Here is a 27,500-nt window from a genome sequence, read left to right as displayed (position 1 = left end):
ATATTATATATATATATATAACTACTTAATTTACTCACATAAAATTAATATACGAAAGTATAGATTTATGCGTACATTAAAAAAAACCAAAAAAACACTAACCTAGATTTAAAACAGATCAAGAAACTAAATATCCAGGCTAAATAGAGCACACACAAATGAACAGGTCAACCAGAGGTCAAATAGGCCTTTGTCCGATAAGTACATGCCCATTGGCTGATAGGAAGGGCGCGGTGGATACTAGAAAGTTGATTAGCTAACTAAAATCTCAATAGAAGATGCGCATATAAAAACAACAAACAACCACAGAATTCGCGCATAAGCCTGAAGAGTCCTAGAGTGGATGAAACGCGGAATATTCAGTGTAGCTTAATCGCCATACGCATCTTATAACTTACTATATATATAATTTATTTTATTCCTATTCCGTTCAAACATGGCAAAATGTCACATGGACATAATGGGCTACTATTTGGGACCATGTCTACAAGGAGACCATATAGGTCGTTGAGCAACAAATGTCTGTTTGCATTACACTTGAACTTCTGCATGTCAGTACCGTCAGGGAAGTAAAGGACTGGTAAAGAATTCCAAAGTTGAGCAGTTCGAGGTAAGAAACTATTAGAGTAGAAAGTTTCCAATCAGCTAGGGGTCGCTGTTGTGTTAATTGGCAATATTTACATCAAGGGGGCACAAGTGTTAGGGTTTTGTCAGAGCACATTTCTATAAAACTAGCCTGGGTGCCCGGCGTTGCCCGAGTGTTTCGAGGTGTGTATGTTTAGCAAAAAAAGAAAAAAAAAGTGGTAGTAGGCAGGCAGGCTTGAACCCGTGACGTGAAGGCCTAAAAGAAAGTGAAAGAAAATCTGACGTCTTATCTCTACTCCATGACGCAACTGGAAATTCGAAACGTTGAAATTAATTAAAGTCATTCCAACCGATTCGATGACTTTCAAAAATGGCTTGCAAAAAATCGACCCCTCCTTGTAGAAAACTGCCTAGTTGAGGGTGAAGTATTTAAGGTTTTTGGCCTATTTTTCAATATTTGTCGAAGATATCGAGCTTTCAAATGATATCGATCTTGTGAAAATCCGTCGCCTCTGTCGAAAGTTTTAGGCAAACATACAAACAAACATACATACATACATTTAAACTGACAAGTGAGATTTATATTATAGACTAGCGGGGGTGCCCGGCGTTGCCTGGGTGTTTGGAGGTGTGTGTTGAGCAAAAAAAAATGTGGTAGTAGGCAGGCAGGCTCGAACCCGTACCATAAAGGAGAAAAAGAACATTGAAAAAAAATAGTGATGTCTTTGCTGTTGCGCCCATCACCAAACCGGAAGTGATGTATGTTTAAATTAAGGCTAGTCAATTGAAAAGAGGGGATGACTTTCGAAAATACCAGCAAAAATAAACAACCCCTCCTTGTAGAAAACTGTCCAGTTGAGGGTGGAGGAATTAATGTTTTTGGCCAATTTTTCGATATTTGTCGTCCGAAGGGTGTAGCTTCAAAATGGTACTAATCTCGTGAAAATCCGTCGCCTCTGTCGAATGTTTTAGGCAAACATACAAATATACATACATACATATATTTAAACAGACAGGTGAAATTTATATTATAGATTACTTGTCAAAAAGGCACAGGGATGCAACATTGCCGTAATGAGACAGAGGTTAATTTTCTTCATTTCTATTGTGAGGTATGAATCGCCCACGTGCGATGAACAGGTGGTCCCTGTTCATATTTGATATTTTGACTATCCAAGCCCTAGCTTAGAGAACGGAGCCAGAAAACCGGACATAGTGATATGGGATAAGAAGGAGAAAGAAGCTACGTTAGTGAAAGTTAGATAAGGAAGGGCCTATAGACTGGCTAAAAAGGGGATTGGTCCACTATGACCAGGAGAGGATTATAATGGCTGGCCAAGATCAAGATTTGATGACCAATGCTTTTAAGAAAATGAGCCACCTGACATCCAACTGTAAGGTTCTGCTGGGGCACCACACAATGGAGTGCATAAATATCTCCACTAGACGATTTGTAAAAAGTTGACTATCAAATGCAGCAGCAAATCCTGGGAACATGTTTACCAGCAAAAAACAGTTGAAAATAAGTCATACACCATCCGCTATGACTTTGGAATTCCTACAGCTACATATCTAGAAAACAGAGCCATAAAACCTGACAGAGTGGTATCGGACAAGAAGGAGAAAGAAGCAACCTTAGTAGAAGTTAGCGTCCCCAATGATGTTGGGTAAAACAGAGCTGGAAAGGAAAAGATAACAAAATGCCAACAGCTTACATACGATGTTAAAAGAAACTGGAATCTTAAGAAGATCTCGATCATTCCAGTTATTATAGGAGCAACTGGATTCATGGAAAAGAATTTCAAAAGCTACCTGGCAAATATACCCAGTGAACCAAGTGCAAGAGTAATGCAAATAATTGCATTTAAAGTGATGGTCAGAATCTTAAAAAGATCTCTTGGTTGGAATAAAAAGAGAAGACTTTTAGAGATTATTTAGTGCTGCCAGGTTGCTCATTTATCTTTCTCTCAACTATGCTTCATAAAAATGGATCTTTCTTAGACTACCGTTCTCATTGTGGATGCTATTCTCATAAAGTTTTGGCCGGTGTAACCTCTGATCTTTTGTGCAGAATTTTATATGAAACCCTTTATTTATTCCATTGAGGTAGTTTGCTCTTATTCCCTCAACCGTGATCATGTAGAAGGCTGAAGTAATTCATAATCATATTCATAATAGTGATGGGACGATCCCAATATTTTTCCCCGATTCCATTACAATTACCGATTCCGATTTTGATTCTGTATAAATTTCAAAATATTTAACTATATGGTTATTTTTTTTCAATTAACTCCCCCCCCCAAAAAAAAACAACTGTTAAATGTATATATATTTTCTCAAGCGTAAACACATACTTGCGGTGGTGGTAGTAGGGTATCTATAAATTTTAGTTTTAGTGGTGGTTCAAAATCAATAAATATTGATTATTTTGTTATTACAACCAGTAGTGAAAAGATTTAAACAAAATTGAATTATAAAAAAAAAAAAGGTTGATTAAAGGAATCGATTTTGGTATTGGAAAATAGACACAGATTTTACCGATTCCGAAACAGATTCCGATACCCTCAAAAGTTCTGATTTTTTTCCTCTTGGTTCTGCTTCTGATCAATCATCCCAGCACAAATTCTTAGTATCATCCACACTGAGAAATGAACCTTCAACCTCTAAAAGACTTTCACTTGTAACTGATTGTTACTTAACATTATGCCACAGCAACCTTGTGATATACCTGAAAAAGGTTGGAGATTACAGCAGCTAGAACGTTTTTTTTTTTTAACAAAAAGAGTCTGCTCTAATCAAGGCCCAGAGGCCACTCGAGGATAAGGGTTAATGAGTATATGGTAGTCATTGGGACAATAGTGTAGTAATCGTTAGATACAGGCAATTGAAGACTGCTTGTGACTTTCATACTCCCATGGAACTTTCTCCTTTGGAGAAAGCTGTTTAAACCCGCATAGGGTTAGTGCTGCTTCCATTCCAACCATTAGTAGTGGAAATTTGGTAAATTGGATTACATAAGGGGGCGAATCATCAAGAACTTGTTTACGTTGAACTTGAAAACAACCATATTGTAGTCAGCTGGCAAGCAGGTGAACGGAACAGAGTTCCACAGGCGAGTGGTTCTAAGAAAGAAGCTTTGTTTTACTAATTCAGATAAAGATTCCGATACCCTCAAAAGTTCCGAGTTTTCCGATTTTCGATTCTGATTCCAATTAATAATGCCAACACTAATTCTTAGTATCACCCACAGTGAGAACCGAACCTTCAAGCTCCAAAAGACTGTCACTTAGAACTGATATATCTTAACGAGTTGGAGGTTACATAAGTCAGTAATGTTTAAACCGTAAACGGTTTTAGCCATTTCCGGGACTGACATCCCACTGATAAAAATAAACATTTAAACGTATATATATAAGCATATATATATATAAGCATATATATATAAGCATATATATATATATAAGCATATATATATATATATACAGTGATGATCATATTTATTGGCACGGTAAAATAAAAGTTAAATTTTGTCTAATAAATTCTAAAAAAGGGATTAAATTAAAGAAAATAACAAAGTATATTATGTATTTTTAATTGGCCTTTCCGATGCAGCAATCGGATTTTAGAAAAAATAAATAACAAAGGAACAACAAACATAATTGCAAAAAACCCTTGTTCAAAATTATTGGCACGATTTATTTAATAATCAATTGTATAGCCTTTGGCCTTGATTACCTTCCTCAGTCGCTTTTCATAGTTTACAACCAAGTTGTTGCACTCTTCAGTAGTAATTTTAGCCCACTCTTCCTGACAATAATCCTCCAATTGAATAAGATTCTTAGGCTTCCTTTGCATTACCCTCAATTTTAATGTTCTCCATAAATTTTCAATTGGATTAAGGTCTGGGCTTTGTGATGGCCACTCCAAAACATTAATATGATTGTCCTCAAGCCATTTCTTAGTCAGTTTAGCCGAATGCTTTGGGTCATTATCTTGCATGAACCACCAACGACGACCAAGTGAGAGCTCTTTAGCAGAGTCTTTCAGGTTTTCATCCAATATTTTAACATAATCTTCCTTTTTTATGCTACCTGTGACCTTAACAAGTCGCCCTGGTCCAGAGACAGCAAAGGATCCCCAAAACATCAAACTGCCTCCACCGTGCTTCACTGTGGGTATGGTGTTCTTAGGCAGGAAAGCTTCGCCAGATTTTCTGTAAATATAAGACACTTTATTATGGCCAAATAACTCTATTTTCGTTTCGTCAGTCCATAGAACACGTTTCCAGAATGCAACATCTTTATCAATATGACGTTTTGCAAAGGCTAGCCTTGCTTTCAGGTGCATAGGCTTCAATAAGGGAGTCTTTCTCGGACGACATGCTTTTAAACCAGCTCTCTTCAAAACTCTACCAACTGTATGTCGAGATACATTCACTCCAGAGGTGCTCTGTTCATCAACAATCTCCCCAACAGAGATCCTTGGGTTTTGTTTTACTTGTCGAACAATTTTCCGTTCATCTCTTGGGGAAAGAATCCTTTTTCTCCCTCTACCCTCTAAACTCATAACGTGGCCTTGCGATTTGAACTTGTTTATTATGGCTCTAACAGTGGATTTGGGAAGGTTTAGCTTCTTTGAAATCTTATCATAGCCCTCCCCATTGGTATGGCATGCTACAACAAGCTTCCTGACGTCTTCGCTGTGTTCCTTAGTTTTAACCATGGCGATTGAAAATTATAATTTAGTCACTTATAATAGTTTAAATAAATCGCTATCTAAAAAATATCTGAAAAAAATTATTCACTGAATTAGCGTTAAACAAGCATAATATGGCTATAAAAAAGTTCAGAAAGCACGTAAACCGGAAATTGATTGATATTATACTGATACTAAAAGAAAAACAAAGCCGTGCCAATAATTTTGAACAAGGGTTTTTGCAATTATGTTTGTTGTTCCTTTGTTATTTATTTTTTTCTAAAATCCGATTGCTGCATCGGAAAGGCCAGTTAAAAATACATAATATACTTTGTTATTTTCTTTAATTTAATCCCTTTTTTAGAATTTATTAGACAAAATTAAACATTTATTTTACCGTGCCAATAAATATGATCATCACTGTATATATAGAAGCATATATATAGAGAGAGCTTTATGCGTAAGAGGAAAAGAGAGACTTCAATTCCACAAGAGGAGACTTATCTGGATAATGCCAAGTTCCTGTTGTTCTATTAAATATATATATATATATATATATATATATATATATATATATATATATATATATATATATCAATTATAAATGTTTATTTTTGAAATATTGTTAATTTAAATGTACACCGTTTTCATTTAACGAGTTGAGACTGTTATAATAAAAACTGAAACTGGTTATTTCGAGTAAAGCTTAATATATATAATATATATGTATATATATAATATATATAATATATATATAATATATATATAATATATATAATATATATATATATTATATATATAATATATATAATATATATATAATATATATATAATATATATAATATATATATATATTATATATATAATATATATATAATATATATATATATAACATATATAATATATAATATATATATAATATATATAATATATAATATATATATAATATATATATATAATATATATATATAATATATATATAACATATATATATAACATATATAATATATATATAATAATATATATAACATATATATATAACGTATATATATAATATATAATATATATATAATATATATATATAATATATATAATATATATATATAATATATAATATATATGTATAATATATATAATATATATATATAATATATACATATAATATACATATATATAATATATTATATATATATAATATATTATATATATATATATATATATATATATATATATATATATATATATATATATATATATACTTCAGAATAGTTTTTATTTAACAATCAGTTGTTATAGAAACGTGAGATTGTAAAGTTTACAAAATATTACTGGCAGTAATATTCTATAAGTTATCCCATGCGGATTACCCAATATATAACTTGGACCTTATTACCAAACGGATGTAAATAACGCATAACATGAATTTTACCAAACAAGCTGAATCTAAAAAAAACTTTCATATCCTTTTTCTGCAAATCCTCCTGCTACAGGACTTCTGATAAATTTATTATTTTGACTTTGACTTTTCATGTCTCACTGACTTTAGCAAATAGGGTGCATACCTTTATAAGTATTTGCTAATATTTTCTCTCCTCTGACGAGATGGTAGACATCGAAACCCAATAGATTAAGGAGATTAATTTTCTAAAGTATTCTTTGTCTTGCTTAGAATAATAAAAATTCCTTGATATGAAACTCAACCACTTAATTTCATTTCAATGAGAGTTTTTTGAAATTCATTGAATCACAATTAAATTTATATATATATATATATATATATATATATATATATATACTCACACACACATGCCATTCCTTTTTTAAAGCATGGGATCGCCCGATCGTCGAAGACAAGATGCAATCAAGCAAGATTCACAGAGTTTTAAACTTATATAGATTGATATTAAAGGAGTTCCCATTAATTTTTTTTCTAAACTATGCTCCATCCATAGTAGTTCAAGATATAAAGATGGTCTATTAGCTCTGGTTAAGCGAGTTTTTTTTACCTTTTGTTTCTGACCTTTAGTCATCTCGTAAAACCTGTATCTGATGTCTTTGTCGATAACATTTCAGATAGTTGCTTCTGACACCACAGTGTTCTTTAGCAATCGACATAACTGATCTTTTGGGATTACCACTAATGGTGTGCTGTACTTGCTGAATAAATACAGGTGTGCTAGCATTATTTGTTTGTCTTGAATAATTACATTTTGATGATGATGATGATAATGTGTTTTTATCATCTTGAACTATCTGCAGACCCTAGAGAAAAAAGATCAAGCTATATTTAAGAATAATTCTATTTCTAAATTGTTATGTTCAACCTTTGTAGCTATGATAACTTTTTTTTTTGCTCAACACATACCTCCAAACACTTGGGGAACGCCGGGTACCTAGGCTAGTCTATGATATAAATCTCAATCGTTGGTTTGTGTGAATGTAAATGTATGTATGTTTGTATGTCTGCCAAAATCTTTCGACACACACACACACACACACAACAGATCCTGACGAGATTTTTTTTTTTACATGGGGGTCACCACTTATCAAGGCCCGAAGCCCACTCAGGGATAAGGATTATTGTGTGTACAGTAATCAATGAGATAGTATTGTAGTAATCATTAGTATTGGGGGTTTGGCTAGAGTGTTTTACTTAAGGGGCCGGTTTGTCAGGAGTTTGTTTATATTGGACTTGAAGACGTCCAAGTTGCAGCCAGGTGGGAAACAGGCAAGCGAAAGAGAGTTCCACTGGCGTGCAGTTCTAAGAAAGAAGCTTTGCTCATGGAATCTACGTTTGGATTTAGGCACGTTATTGTTTTGAAGCTGGATCTTTCAGACGACAAATATCGAAAAATTGGCCAAAAACATTAATTCCTTCACTCTTAACTAGACAGTTTTTTACAAGGAGGTGTCGGTTTTTTCGTCGACATTTTTAAAAAGTCATCGTATCGGTTGGATTGACTACGCTTAATTTCAACGCTCAGGAGTTCCAGTTTCGCCATGGAGACATCGATTAAGACATAACGTTTTTTGTAACCTTTTTTCTCCTTTGCGTTGCGGGTTCGAGCCTGCCTGCCTACTACAATTTTTTTTTAACACTTCCCTCCACCCAAACTGCTTACTGTTGTTTTGATACCCCCCTCCACTACTACCACTATTTTTATCAGGGTTCCTTAATACACCAACTCCACACACCCGGGAAACGCCGGGCACCTATGCTAGTACATAATAAATACCAGAAGATAAAACCGTATGGCGGGAGTCAATATCCGGTGGACCATCTTGTTGAATAAACAACCCTCACTTGTCAATACATTTTCTTACTCTATTTCTATGTTCTGTTTTCCTCGTGACCCCTTAAACAGGGTCATAACCCATTGATAATTCTGAAATGTAGAAAATATAAAGTCACATAAAATTCCAGTTACAGTAAAAATAATGAATGTTCCCCAATAACTTTCTGCAACCTGTGTATATCATGTAAAAAGTTATCCGGGAAATAATATTGTTTTTGTCCAATCTCAATGACAAACATTTTCATGAGGAAGCTTCCTCAGCGCATAAAAGTTCACCCGTCAGTCTGACCCCCCCGCCCCCCCCAAAAAAATATTGAAGTGTATTCATTTATCTTTTTTTATATATTTTCTTTTCCCTGAAAATATTTTTTAAGGGAGAAACTTGTGTCACTTTATTTTTTTTTACATAAATGTTCATATTGTAATATATCCAAGACATGCACGTTCTATTTGTCTTACTGTGTTTATACTCAGTCAATAAGCAACAATTTGCCTGTCTAGCCGCACTGATGAGCTGTGAAACAGCGAAACAGTACTGTGTGTGGATGACTATATATATATATATATACCAAGTTAAAGGTACTAAACTGATAATGAATAAATCTAACAAGATTATTAAAAGTGCTTAATAAAATATATTTTTTTTTATATGAACAAATACACACACTGATTGAGCTTGTCGGACTGACTTCCTCATCTTGGTTGTTATAGTTACAACGTTTTGGCCGTTTTGGCCGTTTTGCCCTCCGGCCTTCATCAGGTGTTTGGTATCGAACTGGGGAACCGTTTGTTAGGAGTCTCAAACTCAACCCTTTATTATTATGTTCGAACTCCAGCTAGGCTCTGGGACATAGTTGCTGATTCTCTGTTTTGAATGTTAAGGGTTGGGTTCGAGACTCCAGATAAACGGTTCCCCAGTTCGATACAAAACACCTGATGAAGGACGGAGGGCAAAACGGCCGAAACGTTGTGACTATAACAACCAAGTTGAGGAAGTCAGTCCGACAATCTCAATCAATGAAAACACCTCATCTCAAAAATACAGACAATTACTAAATACACACACACATATATATATATATATATATATATATATATATATATATATATTATATATACATAGCATAATCACGTTGGCACACTGGTTCACGTCAGATCACCGAAGTTAAGCAACATTGAGCCTGATTAGTACCAGATGGGTGACCCTTTGGGAATTCTAGGCGCTGTGTGCGTTCTCCGCTTATCTCCGCATTTGTTTCCAATCGTCATGTACATACACTTGACTTGCCACGGATATTTAACAGTCAACTAAGAAGAGAGGTGTGGTTGGAGATTGCGCACCTCCTTCCACAAAAATTTCATGCGCAGGCACCCTTACGTGGGCATCCATAGTCTGTCAAAGACTGAAAGAGCCTTTATATACATATGTATTTATATGTGTACCTACATACATACATGATGGCAGCAAATTCGTTTTCGAACATTGCCATTACTTGATATAGCACACAAAAAAAGATATACAGAAACACGAAAATAAATCAGTGATGGGCCGCATGAAGGTGGCTTTTAAGCCCTGCCAAACTCTGACATTCTTTGGCACACATTTTGCAGACATGTGCGCCACTAGCAGCACCTTCTTGATGGTCACTTCTATGAATATTCAAATGCTGTTTCAAACCGTCTGCTTTCTCGGACGTCTGCCCGCAGTTGACACAGGTTAGATCTGGCAACACAAAACTGCTTTGTGGCCCACTGCGCTGATGAGTAGTCTGGTGGCTCATCAGCCCAGCTCTACTCAGGCATAATCTTCCGCACACCTCACACTCCAAACCATCCACTGCTCCTTTCACCCTCCCTTTCCAGATATCATGTTTCAGCCGCTCATACTGGGTTCGATCTGTCTCAAACTTGCCCACACCTCCCCGCAAGGTCCTTCTCTACTCTCCACAATCCAAAGCAAGACTCTCCCAGGTTCTTTCATCTATCTCACATTTTTTTCAGGTGGACCTCAAACAATCTTTGAATCTCATTTTAGGCTTTTGAGCCAGACGTCTTCCCTCGGCGAGCTCGCCATAAAGGAGTTGTTTGGGAAGTCGACTACATACATACATACATACATACATACATACATATATACATACATGTCCCATCCAACTCGATTGTTGAACACTGTTATGACAGCTTATTGAAATATGCTTACTTGTATTGACATAAATAGATTTTTAGCAGTTTAGTTGGTCGCATTAGTAGAGGTTCTGTCTTGAAAATTTAAAAGTGACTTAGTATATGTATAAAATGTATTTATATATATATGTATATATATACAAATATTTAAAAATTTTATATAATTTTAATAAATAAATATAGATGTAAATATATAAAATATATAAAATACTAATCATAGTAGGGGATGATAAGTAGTATAATGGATCAATCCTAATCTTATTAAAACAACATTGGTAAATTTAAAAAAAAAATATCCGTTTTGAATTTGGAGACAGAGACGAATCTCACAAGTAATGAAGAAATTTTTTTCATAACATGAAAAGGTTAGCCAAATTAAACACAAATAGGTAACTAGATCCAATATCTCGAACGTTCTTTTGTTCTTGTGATTAAGGGAGGTGGTGTTTGATCAACACTGCTAGGAGCCATGGTTTAATACACTGTTTTGTTTTTAAATCCCCAAAACAGTGCTTCATGGTAAACAACTGATGATCCCTTAAATTAACATTAGGACTATTGTAAATTCGAATGAGCAAGTTGATGCAGTGATTGCAGGTGATTAAATGATTTACTGACTAAATAGTTTTCCAACGAATGATAAATAAAAAAAACATAATTATATAAGTTCTTTTATATATAGTTTAAAAGGTTAAAAACTTTCACGACTATATATATATAATCGACTTTCACGACTATATATATATATATATATATATATATATATATATATATATATGAATGGAAATGTATAAAAAAGAATATGAAAAGTATAAAAGCTTATAACTTTTCTTTATTCGTTTTCAATTGGTGACGTAAACAAAAGAAACTTTTTTTACAGGTACATAACTTTTGACCGATCCTTCGGTCTTCATCGGTGTAGTGAAAGTATGAGCATACACGGAGAAAAGGGGAATATATATATATATATATATATATATATATATATATATATATATATATATATATATATATATGGCATAATCGCGTTGACACACCGGTTCTTGTCAGATAATCGAAGTTAAGCAACGTTGAGCCTGGTTAGTACCAGATGGGTGACCATTTGGAGAATTCTAGGCGCTGTATGTGCTCTCCGCTTATCTCGGCATTTGTTTCCAGTCGTCCTGTAATTCACTTGCCACTAGTATTTAACAATGTCGTCTCAGGAGAGGTGTGGTTGGAGATTGCGCACCTCCTGCCACAAAAATTTCATGTGCAAGCAACCCTTCGTGAGTATCCATAGTCTGTCTAAGACTAAAGGAGCCTGCTTTATATATATATATATATATATATATATATATATATATATATATATATATATATATATATTTGACCTGTAAATTTACATATGTAGAAGGTTAGAGAAATGGTGAATAATATAAATAGAAGGCAAATGATGCAATAATTACAAGAGAGAGGAGAGGGCAAAAATGGAGAGAGCCAGAGCCTGTAGAGGAGAGATAGAAAGAAAAGAAAGAGGTAAGATAGGTGTAACAAGAGAGAAGGTTAGATGAGAGTGAGTGTCTATTATGACATCACAACATATTCTGACTTCATGAAATCCTCTGACGTTGTAATCCTTATAAACTTATGACTATCAACCAATGCCAACGTAAAGAAATTTTATGCTTAATAAATATTGACCCAAACGAGCATGTGTTGTATAGTTTGTGATTAAAATCCGATCTTCACCTCATTTTTTCCCATAAAATACTTTTTAACAGAACTCGTCTAGCTACAGCTATTGCAAAAAAATATCTCTTTCTTGTTCTGTGTGACTAAAAACAAGTATTGGGACGATTACTCATTTATTTATTGTGGACTATTATCCTTATCTTTTATATATTGTTTCACGACGTTTCGGCCAATTAGTCCACTGGCCTTTGTCAGGTGGTTACCGTGAAGCAACAACTAAAAAGATGAGGATAATAGTCTGGAATAAATAAATAAATAAATAATGCTCATCTCAATAAGCATTCCAATTAATTAAATAATTGTGACAATTTATCGGAATCGGAATCGAGAATTGGAAAAATCAAACATTTGGACGTATCGGAATCAGAATCGGAATCGGTATCAGAATCAGAAAAAGGTGTGCCTATTTTCCGATGCCAAAAACGATTCTTTTAATTGCTGTTTTTATGTGATTTTTGTCTAAAGTACCACCTCTCACTGCTGACAATAATCATAAAATAATCAATATTTATTGATTTTAAACTAATAGTAAAACTAAAATCGATAGATCATATCCCACAAGTGTATTTTTACTTTTGGGAAAATATCTTCGCTATTTACATATGTTTTAAGGGCTATCGGGGGGTGGGGGAAAATAACAACCTTATAATTAAATATGTAGAGGTTTATAAAAAATCGGAGTCGGAATCAGGAATTTAGTACGGGATCAGTAATTATATCAGAATCGAGGAAAATGTTGGAATTGTCCCGTCTATAATATAAATCTCACCTGTCTGTTTAAATGTATGTATGTATGTATGTATGTATGTATGTCTGCCTAAAACTTTTGACGAATTTTCACCAGATCAGTATCATTTTGAAGCTCAATGTCTATGACAACAAATATAAAAAAATTGGCCAAAAAACATTAATTCCTTCACTCTCAACTGGGCAGTTTTCTACAAGGGGGAGGTCGATTTTTTTCGAGCCATTTTTGCAAGTCATCGTATCGGTTGCATTGATTTTGCCTTATTTTAACGTTCCGAACTTCCGGTCGGGTCATGGAGTAGCGGTAAAACGTCAGATTTTCTTTCACTTTCTTTTCCATCTTCGCATCACAGGTTCAAACCTACCTGCCTACTACCACTTTTGTTTTGTTTTTGCTCAACACACACCTCCAAACTCCAAATACCCGGGCAACACCAGGCACCCAGGCTAGTCACTACTAAAAACCAAATCGAACTTTTATCAACAAAGTTTCTTTCCAAGAACTTTACATTTGTGAAACACGTTGCCATAGGGTTGCTTCCCAGCAGACTATAACAGGATAGATTTCAAGTCTAAAGTTAATAAATTTTCATTGAACCGTCCACTTAACAAATGTCATCTATCGTTTCCAATCTTATTACAGTATTACATACCGAAAACTGAAAATCTCATTCACACTTATCTTCGATTGGCCCTGTGGCCTGGATAAGTTGTGATGCATTAGATAAAATTATTTTTGATGAAGTCTTTTAATAAAGACGAAATATCAGCAACACACATGTATTTGATTCGAGTTGTTTGTACAGTTGGAAATATTTTGTTGCCTTTAATGCAAAATAATTTTCTTCATATACAGAGAGTTTCAAAAGTCTTGGGAATTTTCAAATCCTCATGTTTGGCTGTTTCAGAAGTCTTGAAAATTTTCAAATTCTTAGATTTGGGGCCTTCCAAAGTCTTGAACATTTTTTAAATCCTTTCCTCTTAATGTTTAAAAACCTTTTTACATTTCAAATTTTTATATCTGGCTGTTTAAGAAGTCTTGGAAAATTTCAAATTCTTATATCTGGGTGTAAAAGAAAAAATTGGGAAATTTCAAATTTCTGTATCTGACTTTTTAAGAAGCCTTGGGAAATTTCAAATTCTTATATCTGTGTGTTAAAGAAACCTTGGGAAATTTCAAATTCTTATATCTGGGTGTTAAAGAAACCTTGGGAAATTTCAAATTCTCATATCTGGGTGTTAAAGAAACCTTGGGAAATTTCAAATTATTATATCTGAGTGTTAAAAAAACCTTTGGAAATTTCAAATTCTTATATCTGGGTGTTAAAGAAACCTTGGGAAATTTCAAATTCTTATATCTGGGTGTTAAAAAAACGTTGGGAAATTTCAAATTCTTATATCTGGGTGTTAAAGAAACCTTGGGAAATTTCAAATTCTTATATCTGGGTGTTAAAGAAACCTTGAGAAATTTCAAATTCTTATATCTGGGTGTTAAAGAAACCTTGGGAAATTTCAAATTCTTATATCTGGGTGTTAAAGAAACCTTGGGAAATTTCAAATTCTTATATCTGAGTGTTAAAAAAACCTTTGGAAATTTCAAATTCTTATATCTGGGTGTTAAAGAAACCTTGGGAAATTTCAAATTCTTATATCTGGGTGTTAAAGAAAACTTGGGAAATTTCAAATTCTCATATCTGGGTGTTAAAGAAACCTTGGGAAATTTCAAATTATTATATCTGAGTGTTAAAAAAACCTTTGGAAATTTCAAATTCTTATATCTGGGTGTTAAAGAAACCTTGGGAAATTTCAAATTCTTATATCTGGGTGTTAAAAAAACGTTGGGAAATTTCAAATTCTTATATCTGGGTGTTAAAGAAACCTTGGGAAATTTCAAATTCTTATATCTGGGTGTTAAAGAAACCTTGAGAAATTTCAAATTCTTATATCTGGGTGTTAAAGAAACCTTGGGAAATTTCAAATTATTATATCTGGGTGTTAAAGAAACCTTGGGAAATTTCAAATTCTTATATCTGGGTGTTAAAAAAACCTTTGGAAATTTCAAATTCTTATATCTGGGTGTTAAAGAAACCTTGGGAAATTTCAAATTCTTATATCTGGGTGTTAAAGAAACCTTGGGAAATTTCAAATTCTCATATCTGGGTGTTAAAGAAACCTTGGGAAATTTCAAATTCTTATATCTGGGTGTTAAAAAAACGTTGGGAAATTTCAAATTCTTATATCTGAGTGTTAAAAAAACCTTTGGAAATTTCAAATTCTTATATCTGGGTGTTAAAGAAACCTTGGGAAATTTCAAATTCTTATATCTGGGTGTTAAAAAAACGTTGGGAAATTTCAAATTCTTATATCTGGGTGTTAAAGAAACCTTGGGAAATTTCAAATTCTTATATCTGGGTGTTAAAGAAACCTTGAGAAATTTCAAATTCTTATATCTGGGTGTTAAAGAAACCTTGGGAAATTTCAAATTCTTATATCTGGGTGTTAAAGAAACCTTGGGAAATTTCAAATTCTTATATCTGGGTGTTAAAAAAACCTTTGGAAATTTCAAATTCTTATATCTGGGTGTTAAAGAAACCTTGAGAAATTTCAAATTCTTATATCTGGGTGTTAAAGAAACCTTGGGAAATTTCAAATTATTATATCTGAGTGTTAAAAAAACCTTTGGAAATTTCAAATTCTTATATCTGGGTGTTAAAGAAACCTTGGGAAATTTCAAATTCTTATATCTGGGTGTTAAAGAAACCTTGAGAAATTTCAAATTCTTATATCTGGGTGTTAAAGAAACCTTGGGAAATTTCAAATTCTTATATCTGGGTGTTAAAGAAACCTTGGGAAATTTCAAATTCTTATATCTGAGTGTTAAAAAAACCTTTGGAAATTTCAAATTCTTATATCTGGGTGTTAAAGAAACCTTGGGAAATTTCAAATTCTTATATCTGGGTGTTAAAGAAAACTTGGGAAATTTCAAATTCTTATATCTGGGTGTTAAAGAAACCTTGGGAGATTTCAAATTCTTATATGTGGGTGTTAAAGAAACCTTGGGAAATTTCAAATTATTATATCTGAGTGTTAAAAAAACCTTTGGAAATTTCAAATTCTTATATCTGGGTGTTAAAGAAACCTTGGGAAATTTCAAATTCTTATATCTGGGTGTTAAAGAAAACTTGGGAAATTTCAAATTCTCATATCTGGGTGTTAAAGAAACCTTGGGAAATTTCAAATTATTATATCTGAGTGTTAAAAAAACCTTTGGAAATTTCAAATTCTTATATCTGGGTGTTAAAGAAACCTTGGGAAATTTCAAATTCTTATATCTGGGTGTTAAAAAAACGTTGGGAAATTTCAAATTCTTATATCTGGGTGTTAAAGAAACGTTGGGAAATTTCAAATTCTTATATCTGGGTGTTAAAGAAACCTTGAGAAATTTCAAATTCTTATATCTGGGTGTTAAAGAAACCTTGGGAAATTTCAAATTATTATATCTGGGTGTTAAAGAAACCTTGGGAAATTTCAAATTCTTATATCTGGGTGTTAAAAAAACCTTTGGAAATTTCAAATTCTTATATCTGGGTGTTAAAGAAACCTTGGGAAATTTCAAATTCTTATATCTGGGTGTTAAAGAAACCTTGGGAAATTTCAAATTCTCATATCTGGGTGTTAAAGAAACCTTGGGAAATTTCAAATTATTATATCTGAGTGTTAAAAAAACCTTTGGAAATTTCAAATTCTTATATCTGGGTGTTAAAGAAACCTTGGGAAATTTCAAATTCTTATATCTGGGTGTTAAAAAAACGTTGGGAAATTTCAAATTCTTATATCTGGGTGTTAAAGAAACCTTGGGAAATTTCAAATTCTTATATCTGGGTGTTAAAGAAACCTTGAGAAATTTCAAATTCTTATATCTGGGTGTTAAAGAAACCTTGGGAAATTTCAAATTCTTATATCTGGGTGTTAAAGAAACCTTGAGAAATTTCAAATTCTTATATCTGGGTGTTAAAGAAACCTTGGGAAATTTCAAATTCTTATATCTGAGTGTTAAAAAAACCTTTGGAAATTTCAAATTCTTATATCTGGGTGTTAAAGAAACCTTGGGAAATTTCAAATTCTTATATCTGGGTGTTAAAGAAAACTTGGGAAATTTCAAATTCTTATATCTGGGTGTTAAAGAAACCTTGGGAGATTTCAAATTCTTATATGTGGGTGTTAAAGAAACCTTGGGAAATTTCAAATTATTATATCTGAGTGTTAAAAAAACCTTTGGAAATTTCAAATTCTTATATCTGGGTGTAAAAAAAACCTTGGGAAATTTCAAATTCTTATATCTGGGTGTTAAAGAAACCTTGAGAAATTTCAAATTCTTATATCTGGGTGTTTCAGATCTTTTAGTCAGCAATTTTAAATCCTTATGCATGGATGTTTGAGAGTTTTGGGAAATTAAAAATTCTTATATTGTGTTTGTTTCAGAAGTTTGGGGAAATTTCAAGTCCTTATCTCATGTAAAGACAGTTACATTAAAAATAATTAGAAAGACACACACACACACACACACACACACACACACTAGTATGTCAGAAGCCATGGAGTAAATGGTATTATTACTTGTAATTATATTTTGTTTGTAATGAATTATTCCAGTTTTTTAAACTCTGATTTGTAACAAAGAGGGTGATTATATATATATATATATATATATATATATATATATATATATATATATATATATATATAGAGAGAGAGAGAGAGAGAGAGAGAGAGAGAGAGAGAGGGACGGAGGAACTAAAACAAGAGTAATAGCTTGCATATAAAATAAGACCAGCTGAGGGGAAAAACAACATGCAATAATATAGAATGAGAGAGATAGAGAGAAACATAGTTATTGCAAATTACGGTTAAATATAATCTTAAATAATTAACACACACACACACACACACACATATATATATATATATGATGTCATATTCAAGACTATAGGTATAAAATAGATATAAATGTATTCATACTACAGAGCACACACACACACACACACACATATATATATATATATATATATATATATATATATATATATATATATATATATATATATATAAAGATTAAGGATAACTTCGGGCACATTACAGAGAATAATCATCTCAGGACACCATTATGACAATAGTTTTGTGATACAAAACAATTATCATCTGGATAGAATATATATATATATATATATATATATATATATATATATATATATATATATATATGTGTGTGTGTGTGTGTGTGTGTGTGTGAGAGAGAGAGAGAGAGAGAGAGAGAGAGAGAGAAAGAGAGTGTGTGTGTGTATGGGCGAGGAGTAATCATCATCATCATAAAGAACGACATTATATTCGTTTTAATGTCCGTTTTTAAACGGTTTTAAGAAGTTGTCTTTCAAACTAACCTATCTTTGGCGAGATCTTTTTTCGCCCTTTCGTTCACTCGCGAAATATATATATGAGGACTGGCTTCTTCATTGGAAAGCTACCATTTATTAAGTCGCCTGACGAAGATTTCTGGTTTTAACCGACGATTTGTCCTAAACCTTTGCATATCCAGTGTCGCGACCATATATATATATATATATATATATATAGTCTTTTGTTTAATTTTTTTTTTTTTAGAATTAACGTTTTTCAAAAATACTAAACAAATACACACATTTTATATATATATATATATATTTTTGAAAAACGTTAATTCTAAAAAAAAAAATTAAACGAAAGACTATATTTATTCATTTATATCAGAAAACATTTATAAAAGATTTAATTTAACTTTTGATTTTGATTTTTATTTGGTAGCAACATGGAAATCTACGTAAAGGGAAAAATAGTTAAAGAGAAAGAAAGATAAAGAGAGAGAGAGAGAGAGAGAGAGAGAGAGAGAGAGAGAGAGAGAGAGAGAGAGGGGGCAATGAGACGAGAAAAAGAAAGATAAAAACATGCCACAGGGAAGAGGACCATTACAGAGGCAGTTAGAGAGAGAGTGCTGTGAAAGAGAAAGAGAGATAGAGAGGGGGGAGGGAAGGAGTAGGAGAGGGGGAAAAAGAGAGGGAGAGAGGGTGGTGATTGTGTGTGTGCGTTTGTGTTTGTGTGTGCGTTTTAGTCAACTGTTGATCCTCTTCTCGAAATGACAAATGATTCTTATGAGAAATGATTGTCGAAAAAGGAAGAAATGCCGCTGCAAAGGAAAAAGACGGACACTTGTTGAATGGAACATTATGGAATCCGAAAGTCTCGCAAAATGAACGACATTTATTTCGAGTCCAGCCTTGGTTAAACTCGCCTGTTGAAAGGGGAATTAAAATTACAATCACATTTCCAAGTTTTCATATATATATATATATATATATATATATATATATATATATATATATATATATATATATATATATATATATATAAGTTATAAAAAATATATGACGATTTTTTTATAACTTACTACCTAGCTCTACCTACGTATTGAGCACTGTTGAAGTAAATACTTAAAGTTTACGCATAAATCTATACTTTCGTATATTAATTTATGTGATTAAATTAAGTAGTCATATATATATATATAGGGTACCCCCCCCCAAAAAAAAACAAAACAAAAGCTAAATGGAGACCATCTAGAACATATGCTGTAGAACGGAGAAAAAATGCCAAAGACCCTAGTGTTTTGATGTGATGCTTTGAATATAATAAACTAGTTATGACCAAAGTTTCATTTCATTCGGACAAAACACTAAGAAACGGGGCCTAATTAGAGTTGGGGCCCGTTTTTTTGACCACCCTGTATGCATTATTGCTCTATTTTGAATATTGAGCTTTTTCATCTTGTTCGCATTGTCTTATAAATATTGATACTAATATTTATATGGAATTTAATTTTGCAATATTATAAAATCTGTAATCTACAATTATTTCTTAATTTATCTTGAAGTTTCCCTGAATATATTATTATTAATTATATATATTATTATGTATATTATTATTAATTATATATATATTATTATGTATATTATTATTAATTATATATATTATTATGTATATTATTATATAAATTATTCTTAATTATATATATATTCTTAAATATATATATATATATATATATATATATATATATTCTTAAATATATATATATTCTATATATATTATAAATTATATTATTAATTATATATATATATTATTATTAATTATACACACACACACTCACACACATATATATCCATTTACCTATCTATCTATCTATCTTTTTTCTCTCTCTCCTTCCATCCCCCTGTCTTTCCCTGTGTTTAAAATCACAATCGCTTTTCCACGTATTTATTAGCATAACACTACAAATAATATACCCTATGTGTGCGCGCGCGCGTGTGTGTGTCTGGGTGTATGTGACTTTGTGCGTATGTGTGTGTGTGCTCGTGTCTGTTTATTTCTGTCTCCGACTATTTCCACCCTCTCTCTATATTTCGATCTGTCTGTCTCTCTTTCTTTCTCTTCCTCTCTCCAGCTCTCTCGATATTTACCTGTGTATCCTCGAAGTAGATTCAAACTGTAAAACATAAATAAAATGCATATTCCAAAATTCACGTCAAAATGGTTATTTTATCAAAACTGTTTTTTTTTTTTTTTTTTTAATAAATATCATGTGAAAAACAAAGTTTCTTCAAATTAATCGTTTTAGTTGAAAAAAAATATATAATTGATTTAGTTTAGGGAAAGAAAATTTTAATTTTGCAAAATTTTAATTTTCTACTTTTTAATTAAAATTTTAATGTCAAATAGAATCTAACGTAGATAAATAATATAGGGGAAAATGAAATTGAAAAACTAGGTTAAAAAATATGTATAATATCGCAAAAAATTAAAATACACTTAATACGTCTAACCACACTATATACTCATGATATGGCGAAACAGCTGTCTGGTGTGAAGTATATTTTTGAATAAATATTTTAAGTGTTTTAATGTGTTAATGATGCCATTGAAATATCAAAATGAATATATGTACACACATATACACACACATTTATATATACACATGCATACACATATATACACACATATACAAACATATATATATATACATACATATATTTATATATACATATACACATATACACATATATTTACATACACATATATATACATATATATACACATATACATACACGTATGTGTAAACACTTGTTTTCATACACACATATATACATATATTTATATACACATATACACATATTTACATGCACATATATATGCATATATATACGCATATACATACACGTACGTGTAAACACTTGTTTTCATACACACATATATACATACACATAGCGCACATATTTTTATACACATACACACAGATACATACATATATTTATATACACATATACATACATATATTTATACACACAAATATATATATATTTATACACACATATATACATATTTATACACACATATATACATATTTATACACACATATATACATATTTATACACACATATATACACACGCATATATATATATTTACACAGACTTATATTTATACATGTATATATATTTATACACATATATACATACATACATACTACACACATATATATACATACTACTCACACATATATACATACTACACACACATATATACATACTACACACACATATATATATATACATACATACTACACACATACATATATACATGCTACACACACACATACTACACACACATACATACTACACACACATACATAATACTACACACACATACATACTACACACATACATACATACATACTACACACCCACACATACATACTACATACACACACATACATACTACACACACATACATACTACACACACATACATACATACTACACACACACATACATACTACACACACATACATACTATACACACATACATACTACACAAACACACACACACATATATATATATAAACAAGTCTAAAGAATTACAGACTTACCCTAATGTTAATTATTGAAATCTGAAATAATTTTGCGTATAAAATATTTGAAAAAATCGAAGTATAAAATCGATTATTACCTGCAATCCAATCTTCTTATTGTTATCTTATTTATTTTTCAAATTTTTTATCACAGAACTTTTAACAAAATGTCAGAGGTAAATATGAAGCGATATCATGCACATTAACTATGATAAAAATGTTGTCAACCCCATCTTTTCAAAAAGAATATCATTATTGCATGCTGTCGACCTTTAATAAGATTGAACTTAAAACAATATTTGTATACTAGGGAGTTTGTCACGATCTGTTTGCCTCCCCGCGAGGGCAGAGTTAGACACAAGGTAAGTTTTTAATTTGAGGGAAAATTCAGTTTCCCCAAAATGGAGCACTCTGCATTGGGACAAAAATAGACATTGCCCCAGTCTAAAAGGATTTTTTTCCTTCACTGACCGCGGACAACAGAAAAAAAAATGGAGTGTAGGATCAAGAACAGATATTACACTTTAATCCTAGTCAAAAGCCCATGAACTTGTCGTATAATAATGATGATGACGTAAATTGAGTTGAAATAGTTTAAATATGGTTGACGGAAACAGATATATATATATATATATATATATATATATATATATATATATATATATATATATATATATGTGAGTGTGTGTGTGTGTGTGTGTGTGTGTGTGTGTGTATATATATACACTATTGTAATGAAAGATAAATATAAATTTAAAAAAAAAAAATGTTTTTTGCATTAAGTAAAAACCACAGAGAAAATAAGGGCAAATTTACTTTAAAAATAAAATAAATAAAAATAAGAAATAAAAAAAAATAAAATAAAAAAAAAATAAAATAAAAATAAAACATATAAATAAAAATAAAAATAAAGATAAAAAATATAAAGAAAAAATAAAAATAAAAATAAAAAAATACATAAAAATAAAAAAGATAAAAAAATCACGTTTCATATCTCAAATCGTCACTCGTAAGCACCTTTTCGAAGGTTTTGCTAGATAAATAGAATGGGATCGCGGATCTTAAAATAATAATAATAATAATAATAATAATAATAATAATAATAATAATAATAATAATTCAAATCGCACTTTTATTATAAATCACAAAGACTGCAAATATATTAGCATATTAATGAACTGATCGATGCAAGAGCGTCGTCTTAGATGAAGAAGAAGAAAGACGCGGTTCCACACAAGTACATCAAGCGATTAAAAAAAAAACATTAATAAAACTGAATAAACCTGAACGTCTGTTTAAATAATAATACTTAAAAAAATATGTCTTTTTTTATTCAAATAAATAAGCAAAAAAAAAAAACGTGCTGTTGTTTGTTATATATGGCATAAATGCTAAAAAAAAAAAAAAAAAAAAAAGAAGCGGAATGGTAGAGAAAGAAGCGTAGAAACCTGATAGAAAGTACGCGCCGCGAAATCAGCGGGAGTGCGCGCAACAGGTTAGAATGCAACAAGTGGATTCGTGTAGCAATAGAGCCTCGTATCAACCTGTTGCAGTCTCGACTCGCATACGCGCGTATATAAAAATCACGAGACAGATCGGAAAATGTTGAAGTCGCCTCGATTACAAGCGTTTCTTGTTCATTTTTCCGCGTCTATGTCTCGGTTTATAACAACTACGAATCGAAACGCACTTTATGAATTTAAATTTGAACCAAATAAGATCACCTTGAGCATTGTGAAGGGGCACTTAGGGACCAATGCTAATATATAAAGCACTTTTCTTCTGCTTCTTCGTTTGTATACATATACCATACAATAAAAAAATAAAATATAAGAAAATATATAAATTGCTCAATTCGAGAAGATTAATAAAAACGGTTTTATTTTATTCATTATGTTTTGTTAGAAGTCATCATATTTTTTGTTAGGAGTCATTGTATTATCGTTATAATTGAATTATTAAATTAAAACAAAGAAAAAAGGTTTAATTATGATTTGCTTATACATAAAAATAAAATCTAACAATTTCTACGAATATGAAAAACAAAAAAAATAATAAAAACAAACAAAAAGAAAGAGTTCGATATATTTGGAAATCAAACTTAGCTAGATAATGTCAAAACGTTTTTTTTTTCTTTCTTTATTTTTTTTAAACAAAAGTTAACCATACATACACTTAAACACAAGTAGTTCTCTTTAGCAGTTCAATTATAGAACAGGTATCACGAGTTGCTTTTTGCAAAAATATAAAAGACTTAATTCTAAAATTATGCAAATTGAAAAGAAACGCTCTCTTCGACAAAACATAAAAACCCATTAAACGATAGGTTTACATATATTTGGTTTCATATACTAAAGTTAAAGTGATTCGTTTTAATAATTTAATGGCATACCTTTCAAACGAAAAAAAAAAAACAAACAAACAAAAAAACAAATAAAGTTAGTTGAAGATCAAAACGAACTTGACTGACGCTTCATATGTGAAATACCTGTTGCTCAACGAAAGATTTTCAAATGCAGCTCAATTTTGTTTTTCTTAATAATTTCTTCTCGACGTATACTGGCCCGTTATATAATCATTACTAATTTGAACCGACTTCGTAAATGTCAGTATTTTTTTATTTTTTATTTTTTACTAAAATGACAGCACCTTGAGCCTAACATAGAACGACAAATTATACATTAGGGGTCATTTTTAAAGGAGGTCAAAGTTAACATGCGTTTGCGGATAGAATATGATTAACAATATGAAAATATGACAGCGTTAATTTATATTTCGAGGGTATATGTATAGTATAAGTTAGCGGGAAAAACATAGACACTTGACAAAGTATATAGAAATAGAATGGGTCGAAGGAGGCGGTCATGACTGGTTGTGTCTAACCCCCATCTCAACACTACCCTTGTAATCGCGAATTCTAGCAGACAAACAAATATAAACCCAATAAAATACATACACATAATCTGACGGTACTTTAGGTTTTAGTTCAAATAAAGACATTTTTTTTTTTAAATCTTGCGTTTCTTCAACAGGTTAGTGTTTTGGGGGGACTTAAAAAAAACAAAAACAAAAAACGGAAACAATATTTAAAATCGCAAACATTTAAATATAAATAAATATATATATATATATATATATATATATATATATATATATATATATATATATATATATATATATATATACACATCTCAAGAATTTAAAATACATATAAAAACGACCGTATAATTAATTATTTCCTCGCGCAGGTAGGTAGGTTATATTTTTAATTTTTACCAACACTAGCGCAGGGAATCAATTGCAAATATACTGACAGAAACACAGAGAGCAGTTTAAAAATGCACAAACAATTATATATATATATATATATATATATATATATATATATATATATATATATATATATATGCTGATCAGTAAAAGGAAGGGATTAAAAGAAATCTTACCCTAGGTATTATAAGCTGCCCTAAGGCCCAGGGTAAATTAGTCCAATGTTTTATATTATCTACGTAACGAAAAGGACGCAACAGTTGGTTTGTTGTTGTGGTTATTATTATTGTATTATTATTATTATAGATTATTACGGTTATTATTATTATAAATCGCTTGCTCTGAAGCGTACCGTTTTGTTCTTTTCTACACGGCCGCAATGGAATGGTTAGGAAGAGGTGTGGGGGGGTGAGCTAAAGGAGGAGGAAGGGGAGGAGGATGAGGAGGGGGAGAGAGTGATGATACAAGAAGAAGAAGAAGAAGAAGAAGAAGACGTCCGACGACGACGGTGATGAAAATGTTGAGAGAGAGAGAGAGAGAGAGAGAAAGAGAGAGAGAGAGAGAGAGAGAGAGAGAGAGAGAGATGGAGAGATGGAGAGAGAGAAAATTAAGGAAAAAAAAATAAAGGACGTCGCAGAAAATAGATTATTATACAATTTAAATTAGAAAAGCTAATTTATATTAATAATAATAATAATAATAATAATAATAATAATAATAATAATAATAATTATTATTAGTAGTATTACTATTAGTATCATCGTCATCGTCGTCGTCATCATCATTATTATTTATTATTATTTATTATTGTTTCTTTATTATCCTATCCAATGCAATACAGCAATCGAATTGGATGGGAAGAACCTGTTGCATGGAGCTGCTAATTGCTGCGCCAGAGGAGACCGTATCGCTCGAACATTGTAGATCTGCAGACTCGCATACGCACACAAACACACACATGCACGCACACGCGCGCGTGCACTGACACTCACGCACATAAATACATACATACATGCATTGATACAAACAGACAGACTAACAGACACGCACGCACGCACGCACTAGTGAAACAAAAGCAAACAAAAAAGTAGACGCAACACAAGATCTAATTTTCGTTTCATTATTAAGTGACGCGCATAATACGTATTTCCAGTGTGTCGTAGCTCGTTCGATGAAATGGCGGTACGCTACGAATGTGACCGGTCCAGGTTCGATCACGATGTAGCGTCTGATTTTTTTTTTTTTTATAACCTTTTAGATTCGGTTATTTCAAGACATTTCCGAATAACCACTACAAAATTGGTAACATAATTTTTTTTCTTGAATCGTACACTGTAACAGTAACACACACACACACACACACACACACACACACACACACACACACACACACACACACACACACAAGGAAAGAAAAAAGATTTAATTCTTTATTCGAATAGTCATTATAAAATATATTATTTTTTAGATTTGTACGTCTTCGCCATTGCAAGTTGTTTTTTTTTGTTTGTGTGTGTGTGTGTGTGTGTGTGTGTTACAGTGTGCGACTCAAGAAAAAAAAATGATGTTACCAATTTTGTGTGTGTGTGTGTGTGTGTCTGTACTAAGGGCTGTCCGCAACATTAGCACTTTCAATGTAGCCGTACATAAATTATATATATGTAAGCTCTGTTAATAACAATTATAAGTATTGAGCACGTTTTTGCATCGGATATATACCAACTTTATTATTAAGTATTAACTTTGATTTTTATCTTAAATATATTATATTTGAAACTACTTAATAAACAAGCAGCATTTTCTATTCTTTTAGGGTTTAACATTTATTTAAACACACACACACACACACACACACACACACACACACACACACACACACACACACACACACACACACAAGTCATCCATAGACAACTGTGCTGTCGTTTCACGACTCATCAGTATGGCTGGACGTAATAAGCGCATCAAATCCCAGATTCGAAACCTACCGCCAATCACGA

General features: G+C 31.7%; 1 protein-coding gene across 37 annotated transcripts in view; it reads right to left on the bottom strand.

Annotated features, from left to right (window-relative positions):
- LOC145296067 (tyrosine-protein phosphatase Lar-like) overlaps window positions 1-27,500 on the bottom strand; it is a 1,305,806-nt gene that overhangs the window by 1,248,503 nt on the left and 29,803 nt on the right. For 5 of the 37 annotated variants that reach the window (XM_080142137.1, XM_080142151.1, XM_080142157.1 and 2 more), the window contains exon 1: window positions 25,677-25,886. The exons of 28 other annotated variants lie outside the window; for them this stretch is intronic. The gene's annotated coding sequence lies outside the window, so the exon portion shown is untranslated. Of the gene's footprint in view, window positions 1-20,785; window positions 20,812-25,676; window positions 25,893-27,500 lie in introns of those variants that run through there. 4 more of the 37 variants (XM_080142140.1, XM_080142180.1, XM_080142139.1 and 1 more) reach the window with 3 other exon arrangements.

The sequence above is a fragment of the Euprymna scolopes genome, chromosome 16, assembly GCF_053919585.1.
Source record: "Euprymna scolopes isolate OS-2025 chromosome 16, ASM5391958v1, whole genome shotgun sequence".
Classification (NCBI taxonomy): Eukaryota; Metazoa; Mollusca; class Cephalopoda; order Sepiida; family Sepiolidae; genus Euprymna; species Euprymna scolopes.
This window is presented reverse-complemented; position numbering and strand designations above follow the sequence as displayed.